Source organism: Uranotaenia lowii, chromosome 2 (genome assembly GCF_029784155.1).
Source record: "Uranotaenia lowii strain MFRU-FL chromosome 2, ASM2978415v1, whole genome shotgun sequence".
NCBI classification, from domain to species: domain Eukaryota; kingdom Metazoa; phylum Arthropoda; class Insecta; order Diptera; family Culicidae; genus Uranotaenia; species Uranotaenia lowii.
In genome coordinates this window covers 82,893,737-82,903,579 of record NC_073692.1, presented here as the reverse complement: position 1 = coordinate 82,903,579, position 9,843 = coordinate 82,893,737, and the positions used below count along the sequence as shown (strand labels likewise).

General features: G+C 36.7%; 1 long non-coding RNA gene across 1 annotated transcript; it reads right to left on the bottom strand.

Annotated features, from left to right (window-relative positions):
• Positions 1–7,652: 7,652 nt before the first annotated feature.
• On the bottom strand, positions 7,653–9,336 carry LOC129747951 (uncharacterized). The gene is made up of 4 exons (XR_008737612.1): positions 9,162–9,336; positions 8,955–9,094; positions 8,746–8,882; positions 7,653–8,575 (listed from the first exon to the last, which is right to left on the bottom strand). It is a non-coding gene; the product is annotated as an uncharacterized LOC129747951 (long non-coding RNA).
• Positions 9,337–9,843: the final 507 nt, after the last annotated feature.

Genomic DNA, 9,843 nt, shown 5'->3' with positions numbered 1-9,843 from the left:
CTCAACATCAACTTTGTTTTCAACAATTTTAAGAGGTTGATTTGATGTTATACTACTATCTGAAAATATTCTCTCAAATCACTTCAAGTTGTTAGATCAGTCATAAGATTTTTTGTGAATTATTTGTTTCGTTTACTAAAAATTTTGCATTTATTCAAATTGATGTTTTTTTCAAATTTCAAATAAAAAAAACTTGGATTTTTATCTGGTAATATGGAACACTGCAAACATTTGTCTGTGGATTCCTGCATTTTTGGAATATTATTTTCATACTTCTACGAAAATAAAATATAACATTGTGTCACGAACAGTGGCAGTGGCTTGAATTGCTTAAAATAATTTTTCTACATATATTTTCCCAGATTAGGGACTCATTCAAAATGTAACATTGCTCAAAGTATGAAATGAGTAACTAAATTTTCAAGTCAAGCAGGTGGCATCTTTTTTTATATATGGCCGGAACAAATTTGAAGCCTATTTTTCGTCATTAGGAGATGAAAAATCTAAATGAAGGGGGGGAAAACTTATGAAAATTTTTAATACATTGGAAATAATTGAACCACAGCTGGCTTGTAACAAACTTGAATATACAATCTATTTACATTGCACAAAATAAAAAAAAATCGCGAAAATTAAGATAAAAAATTGGATTTTTTTTCTGAACGACAGGTGATCTGTCACCTGTCGTTCAGAAAAAAATCCAATTTTTTATCTTAATTTTCGCGATTTTTTTTATTTTGTGCAATGTAAATAGATTGTATATTCAAGTTTGTTACAAGCCATCTTTTAAAGTTTGGCTTTCACTCTTACAACTGTTTCAATTTTCGAAGAATGCATCAAGTTTTTATTTAAAATACCTGAAACTTTATTTACTCCCCACTTACGGATTTTCGGAAAAATCGGAGTGACAAAAAAAAAGAATTTGATATTTGTTCAGGAATAATAAAACCCCAAAAATGCTCATAACTTCAGTTAATCCTGATAAACTTTATGTTAAAGATAGATTTTTAAATGTAAATAAACCGTTTTGAACATTTATACACTCTCCAATCAAGAACTGAGCTCGTAGAATACTTTTTCTGATCTTAGTACAATCAGTGGTGAGAAGTTTTATTAGATTTTTCAAATGAAATAATTATCATTCTGTTTATGACATTCCAACTCTTTTCTCTCAATTTGTATCACTTTAATGACTTCTACAAAATTGTAGCCAGAGAAATTTCCAATTAAATCATGTTATTGACATATGATGTTGGATTTACGCTAAAGGTAAGACGAGCCTTTTCACAATGATAAGTATAGTTTTGTCAATGAACAAACCGTTAAAAAGGTTAAAAAATCTTCAAAAAAATAAAATGTTCTAGACCCCCCGGTGGATTATTTCAAATTTGGGCTCAAATGAAAGGGTAAAGTCCCAGCTTTCGAATGGTGCAAAAATTAGCGATGCTAATTTTCAATAAATAAAATCGTTCCATCAGAGACACCGTGAAACCAGCAATCTGAAAAAATGATTTTCTGGAAACCTACAAATGTTCGGATCAATTTAAGGGTGTTTTCAGTCGTTTTTATTCAAGTTTTCTAAATTTAATACTTTTGAAAGCTTTTGTTGGATACATTTAACTTTATATGAGGCATCTGAATGTTCTGATGATGATGATGATGATGATGGCCCACCCCCACTCCCCCGTACATGGGATTTGGGCTATTTATCTTATTAGATATTTTACAGTCTTTAGCCATATGTCAGTTCATTTTCCATCACTTTATTCACTTTTAACTACCCATGTACGTCCATCTTGGTTTTTTTACTGTTCGTGCTACTACTGTCTTTGTTTCAACTTTTGAACAGGGACCATCTGGGATAAGGGTTATTTTGGGAAAAGCCCACACACATATGAGTCCAAGAAAGGGTTTTACCGCGCCCCAAATCGCGTTGCTTTTGCTACAGCCCTTCATTATGTTTTGGCCCATCAGTCGTTTTCCGGCTGGAAATAAAGATTAATAGATAAGTTAACTTCTTCAACTGGGATACTTTAAAAAATATAACTTACCTCGACGCTTTTGCGAGACAAATGTGATAGGAATTTTTCAGGCAAATTTACAGAACTAGAAAAAAGAAAATTCTTTTAGTTATGCTTTGTAGTTCATATTTAAAGTTTTTAAACGATCAACCGAAAAATTCTTTTGGGGGAAAAAATTTCATTCACAAAAATAACACAAGTTTCAATTTTGACAGATCGATTGCTAGTTTGTAAGAAATGCAGATCAAGTGCTGGAAAAATCAGCAATACGGAGAATGTTTGCTGATTTCCAGCAAAATTATGATTGCTGAACGTTTCTAGCAATATTTTTTTTGCTGGAAATCGAGGTCAAAATTTACTGTGAAGGAACCTGAAAAAGATAACACAGGAGTAGTGAGTGTGCAGTAGAGTGTAGGAAAAGTGCAAATTTTGAGATTGGAACAAAAAAAAAATTGATTCCAATTGATGTTTTATGAAGCCTTGGTTCTGAAATAGCATCACAACTTGATCATGCTTCGAACTTTTACTGCTATGAGTATTTGAAATCTTCACAAGCTGTCACGGGGTAAGTGTAAATAATGCCTTTTTATCCTTAGGGAAAAATGATGTGTTGAAGAACAAACTTTTCAAACTTTCAACCAGCAATCGAAAGAGCTCCACCAACAACTTAAAAAATATCACAATAACCTTTATTTTTCTTACAAACGAAAAATAAACTCAATCAAATAACGTTGAAAATCTAGCTACTCTACCACCCACACGCACCCCAACAACTTGAGTATATAGGCAGTTCGCATGTAAGCTATATATATTATCATTAAGTACACACCCGCTACGCCACGGAGCTGTTTGAGCCGGAGATCTGCGATTCTTGAGCCAATTTTACTGGAAAAATCAAAGAGGACATTCTTTAAACATTCAAAACATTAAAAAAATCTCCCAAATCGCTCACCACGAACGCGACAAGCTCGTTGCAACAGCACAAAATCAGCAAAGTCCTTATATTGTAATCTATCCGACAGTCGTACCGTGAAATAATAAAAAAAATCAAAATCAAAATCAACCATAACAATCGAGAGTTTTGTTATATTATTGTTATCCGAAACCCTTCCAAAAAAAAATTTTAACAGTCTCTTCATTTTTTTTTGTTACGATTTTATATTTAAATATAAAGGAATTCCAAAGAAAGAGGGGATATTGTCAATAAACCTGAATTTGAAATCGAATGATTTAAAAAGATTTTCTGCTCCATAATATCTTGCTGATATACTACATGATACAATACTTGATAGAATAGAGGAACGAGACCTGCAAAAAATCATGGAAAAGCTCCAAAACGAAGCTTTAGAGAGTTTGAAAAATTCAAAAATGACCTTGAATAGACTCAGTCAAAGATTTTTTTTCTGCTTGTATTCCTACAAAAATTATCGTTTTTTATTCGATTCTACTTTAAAATTAAAAAAAAACGCTCTCCTAATGAAATCATAAATTGTTGCATTAACTACTCGGAAGCGCTACTTAGAGCTTCCCAGCGTAAAGTCAACGAGGCGTGAGAGATTAAATGAGTGTCGATAAAACGCCACACGACAACGATGAAAATTACGTCGTTTAGATTTGTCCCCACTGCACTGCTGACTCAACACCGGGGGACAGCATCTAGAGGAGGAAGATTGGGCTGGGTTGGGAGATTTCAGCGCTGGCTCAACTAACTGACAGACAGATCAGAAAACAAGATGACAGCAGGGAACATCATCCGTCGTTCTCCGGTCACATCTCGGTGTCAGTCAGTGGCTGCGACGACGTCTTCTGTTCGAAAGATGCCAAGGTAGGTTTAGGTTTTCTTACAGCGAAAGAAAACTCATTCCCATCCAAGTCTTTGGAAAAGTGTGGAACCGAGACGGAAGGGGGTTTAGGTTAAGTAAATGAGAGAACCGCACTTTGGTTAAAAGATACGACAACTGCCGACGACGATGAAGATCTGATCCTTTGGGGTAACCCCCGCTGCTGGCTAGTAATCGTTTTGACTAAGTGGCGTACATCAGTTCCGATTAAAATTAACAAGATAAACAGCACGATCGTTTTCGAATGAGTCTCATTTGTTTTACGGGTGCTTCGAATTATTATTATTGTGCTTGTCGGGTGTTCCAGTATTGTCACCTTGCGTGCATCGGAAGTGTGAACGAAAATGTTTTCGTAGATTTTCTCTCCACATTCTATGATTGAAAGAACCTTGAGATCTTATTGTACAAATGCAACAAAGTCAGTCACATAAAAGTTAATGCAAAAAAATGTCCGCTGCAACTATTTTATCTATGGTTTCGAATTTGAAATCATTGGCCGGGATGAATGGTCATTAGACTGCCCCAATTTTTTATGGGAAATTTCAAGCTTGTGAAATGTTATGCGCAGCAGCAGGCTTAAATTGATCCTAGGCCTAATACAAGGTCTCATGCCAAATTCGGGCCAGATCGGATCACGGGAAAGGGTCGCTCAACGGGCCTAAAGTTTGTATGGGATTTTGAGACATTTTGTTCGGGAATAACATGCAAATCCAGTTTTTCATGAATAACTTTGGTCCTCTTCGGCCGATTTCTTTTGATAACGGATTTTCTTAAAGCCTTAACTGTAGCAAATATTTTATCCGAAGACTGCATTTCCATTCGAGTTATGAGAAAAAAAAGTTATTAGACTTCAAAAATGTGGTAATTTATTTAAGGGTCATGTTGCTGGCAGCCCTGAGATTCAGCATCTGAAGTAGTGTGGTTCCGCGGTGATCAACAGACAATTCATGAAAACATAAACAAATCTCGAGTTCAGTAGAAACACGTTGTTGAGCGGAATAGTTTGGAGAAGTTTATTAGCCTTTATTGATCCTTTAGTCGCAGTTTGGTTTATAAAACGAATTTATCTCGCTTTTTGGCAGGTTTTGCAGTACTTTACAGAAAGTGCTAAATAGCTTATCGGTAACAGAGTGTTCACAATAAGAAGTTAATTCGTTTCTTGTACCCTAACTGAAATTAAATTTACTAGATAGCTCGACTAGTTGATTTCGCCATAGGAAGTATCTTACCTGATGTGTAACCCTCGGGAATTAGTCGGGTAACGTAAGTGATAGTGCCTACTAATTTAATAAGAGTAATTACATGCCACTAACAGTAATTAAAACCTACTGTAATCCAACAGACATCAAAAGCTGATGCTAACGGGTGTCAGAACGTGCTTGAAATAGCAATAGAGCACATTAGAAGGAGCACAAATAGTATGTATTACATTGGAAAGATTAAACAAGCATAATCTAACGTTAGGAAACATAATTTCAGCTTTAAAGCGACTGCTTTGCAAAATTGCGTTTTCTTCACGGCCGTTCCGAACGGGTGATATTAATCATTGTTAATGCTGCGTCAAAATGTTCGAAACAGTGTTCCTCATTAATAGTGATAAATATCACCCTTAAAAAAGATAGCTGTTTTTTTAAGCTTAATAACTTTTTTATCATAACTCGAATCGAAATGCAGTCTTGCGATGAAATATTTGTCATAGTTTAGACTTTAAAAAAACCGTTTTTTAAAGTAATCGGCCGAAGGGAACCAAAGTTATTTATGAAAAACTGGATTTGCATGTTCCTCCCGAACAAAATGTCTCAAAATCCCATACAAACTTTAGGCTCGTTGAGCGACCCTTTCCCGTGATCCGATCTGGCCCGAATTTGGCATGAGACCTTATACTAGGCCTAGGATCAATTTAAGCCTGCAGCGCATAACTTTTTCAAGTGTCGGGTCATTTGGGGCACTCTAATGGTCATCATATAAATAGATTATTTGTGCAAGATTTTAACCCGACGCACAGTGTGAAAATTAGTGTTAAAAATCATACAAAATTTATGAAGCCACATATGTTAATACCTGGAATAAGACTTCTCGTACGTCAAATTTTCTCCGAAATTCTAATCCACTGTCGAATGTGATCAAAGACATAATATAAAATTTGATAATTTATTTTTTGGTAATTTTTGACAAATAATACCCCTGTTAAACAGCTAATAACTTTTTTGCCTCAGCAGTTCACAAGTTCACTGGTGTTGGAAAAAAGTGGTAGAAATTTTGTCACTATTTGCACATTTTGAAAATTTTGCCATGCAAAACCATTTTCAAGATCTGTGGCCTCCAAGTTTTTTCATCAACACGTGTTATAGTTTCGCATGCTGTGATTTATAAGATACAAAGTTAAGGTCTTCGACAAAGTTGTTCAGAGGAAAATTTCCTTTGGGAAATTTATAAATTGACACGAAAACCTGTAACCGGTTGGTTACAAATCGTTTGATTTTTGTCTTCTTTTGTAGTTTTGAATGTTTAGCTCTAGAAAATTCATGTTTCTTGTTGAGTCTGACACCAAGATAGCACCACAGTAGGCTACATTTTACTGCTGGCTGCTGTCAACTAACAGAGGAGGAAAGGAGGAATATTTGGAAAATGAAATGAAAAAGCCGAAAAGGAAGCTTGCTTCCGTTTTTCGAGTCTCTTCTGAATCAGGCGTCCGTGTGTGAAGTCTAGTCCCCGTTTAGTGTTGTGAAGTTCCAAGGAATTCGCCCGGAAACGCCGGTTGGCTTCCCCACGGCTCGGCCCGCAGATCCCTTGTGGTCTCGCGCCTTAACGTAAAGGATCATCATCTTCGTCCTCGGGTTCTGCGGATCCCTAACTCTCAAGGAGGACTTCCCTTCTCGGCCTGTCCGGATACGGGGCACTCTCGTGGGCAGGCCGATTAAACGCCAATGAAGGAAGACGCCTGCAACAACTGAGTCCAGCAACGCCCGCTGGCGCCGACAGTTTCGGCATCCCGTTGATACGCCAATAAATCAACGGCCCTCCTACTTCCGGAACTGGATTTCCGGAGCCACGACGTCGCGACGCAGCAATCGCCAGCAGCACAACCACGGTTAGTGAGAATTTACACGCCACACAAGACACAGAACATTGTTTATACACACAGACAACACGCCACAAGAAAACGTTAATAAAAATGCAAAGTAATATGAATTTCCCGATTTGTTGTATTTTACCCGAAAAGTCCTTGGTTACCCAGTAGCCAGCCGGCCCTGAGGTTCCGTACTTGTAGAGTACCTTGCCTTGGCTGGTCTAGCCGCTGCTTTTCTATCCGTAACAAATGGCGCCCAACTAAAAGTCCGCGAAAGGTAACCAAGAGACGACCGCGTAGAATACAAAAATCTAAGGGTTTTTTTCTGACGGGAGGTGGCAGGGATTCGTGCGATCCACGAATGGCTGTCGCCGTACACCCATCAATTTAATGTAAAAAAGTGCTTGATATGATGTTTTGCGTTTGGTAAAGGTCTCGACCAGAAGAAGGACCTTAAAAGTTTTTCAAAACCATTTTTCCCACTGAAGAATTCGATGGTTTTGGTTGTTCGCGTCCTTAGATAAAATCTATGTTGAGTTTTAATGTTGTAGCAGAGCATAATTTTATTTTAACATGTTTTTTTAAATCAAATTTCATGGCAACACTTTTAACCCACACCTGTTTTCTTTGTAGCATAAAAAAGCTGTCACTACTAACCAGTCCGCTTAATCAAAACAAACATGGTTAAGCGGAAGAGATTCAAAGTGAAATATGAGCCAGTGGTGTTTCAATCCGTGGACTACGACGCTGACGATTCTGATTGCGATGGGTTAACGGAGATGCCGTGTCCGGTTAGCTCATCACATCCTAATTATCCAGTTGAGAGGCTAGCCGCAGATTTGCAAACATCGCTGACTTCATGGAGTAACCTGAATGCTCAGGGAAAGCTAGCGCCGAAGGATTTGGTAAGTACTCGGAAGCTCATGCACGCTTTGCAGCACGGTCTTCAGATCTTGTTGAAGGATGCAGAGACGAGATACTTACCGATCATTGGTACTTGCGAGTACCGTCAACATGAACCATTAAATGATGAGCCCAAATCAGTGTTTTCAAATTATGATTCTAGTACGATAAATTCAAGTCCCGATTCCTGTTCTCAATCCTTAACATCAATCGGAACATCATCAAAACTTCGCCAACCCGGTTCTGAATCTGGATCTGAAATAGACGGATGTTACTGGAAACATAACCCTCCGAACAATCGTAAAGCGGATTACGATTCTAGTACATCCGGATATAGAACCAAAGACGACAGGTTGGAAGAAAATATGATGCGAATTGTTGAGTGTCTAGTAGATGCTCGTTTAAATCCTCTATTAGAAAAATTCAAATATGCTAAAGTCAGAAAGAAATTATAAAACTATTTTTCAAATTCGAAATATTAAAAACGGCTGAAAATTGGATCTGTGATTTAGGAATATGGAAGACACTGTGATATACTTGTTTCGTAAACCTTTTTCTTTATTTATTCAATTTGTCTGTTAGTTCTTTTTAATTCTTCAAGTTCATTTATTGATCGCGGAGAGGCTTGATTTAGTTGGATTGGTTATTCGGACGGCATTCCTGGTGCAATGGTGTATCCATGGGAGCAGAGGAGAATGGACGAACCCATCTGAATCAGGTCACCCGTATCAGTAATGAACCTAGAAAAAGAAAGAATAAAGAGATATAAATTCATTAAAATTTCCAACATTAGTATCAACACACCCACGCAATAGACTAGAGTTGCAGAACTTTGCTAGTCGTCATAGGTGGGGTGTTTAAGTGACAAAACCAAAAAAAAAAAAGAAATAATAAACCAATTGGTACTGACCTCAACAATTAATCTGGGAATCCGTAGCGGCACAGGCAACCGCCGACGATGGAAGAGGAAACCCGTTGTGGCTCTTCCATGGTGCTTCGTTATGCGGTGTGTTCGCGGGGGGATTGCCCACCGAGCATTGGCCAGCTCTAAAAATAAAGAAAGAAGGATCACTCTAACCATTCAATGATGGTTATTAAATACTTGTTTCGTGTACTCACCTATTTTATCTTTCGCTGCAAAGTTTTTTTAATATGGTGTTCTGGGATCATTATACGGTTCGCTGCATGTCTCTTTTACTTCAGAAAGATGACATTTAGCAGCAACCTTCCATCCCCAAATTTGTGCGACGATCGTCAACCTAAAAAGAAAATATATTAAATAAATAAATGAACCCTTAACACGTCCTAATGTTTATTAAAACATACCTTAACATATCGATGCAATGCTGCCTAAATCCGTGGTCGTAAAATGAGTCGAATGATCGCAAGTTTTCAACATTATCAACTAAAAAATAAACATATTAACACGCATCGGTATGTATAGTGACAAGTCGATATGACGTCTGTTGATCTGTCATGATCATGATATTGCCCGCCCCGTATTTGCCCGCTCGTGAGGATCATTTTGAAAGTGATCTAAATCACAAATAGGGTACTGTATATATTCGTGTTGTAAATAGGGTAGTGTAATTTTGCAAATTTATAGTTGTAATGTTTAGTAATATTTAGTACGATCGATCGTTTAAGTGTTGCGCAACATAGTGATAAGTATTTTAGTTTATTTTAAATTGTTTTTTTTTACACTAGTGCTTGTTGAATTAAAAATTATGTTGATTTTGGTGAAACAAATAAAGTGGAAATTGAAAGCTTGATTGTGCATGTAATTACAATAGTGATATAAGTTAAGTGAATAGTTTTAGATTATATTTGTGATGCACGTTTAAATGAATTTAACCTGTTGTGTGTTACTTATTACCACGTTTGGATTTTTATTTAATGTGCGTTCTCAAATATGATCTGTGATATTCATGTTAATTTATTATTCTCTAGTTGTAAGATACTTTTAGTGATTCGTGCACGTTTATTTATAATTTGGCCTGTTTATCAT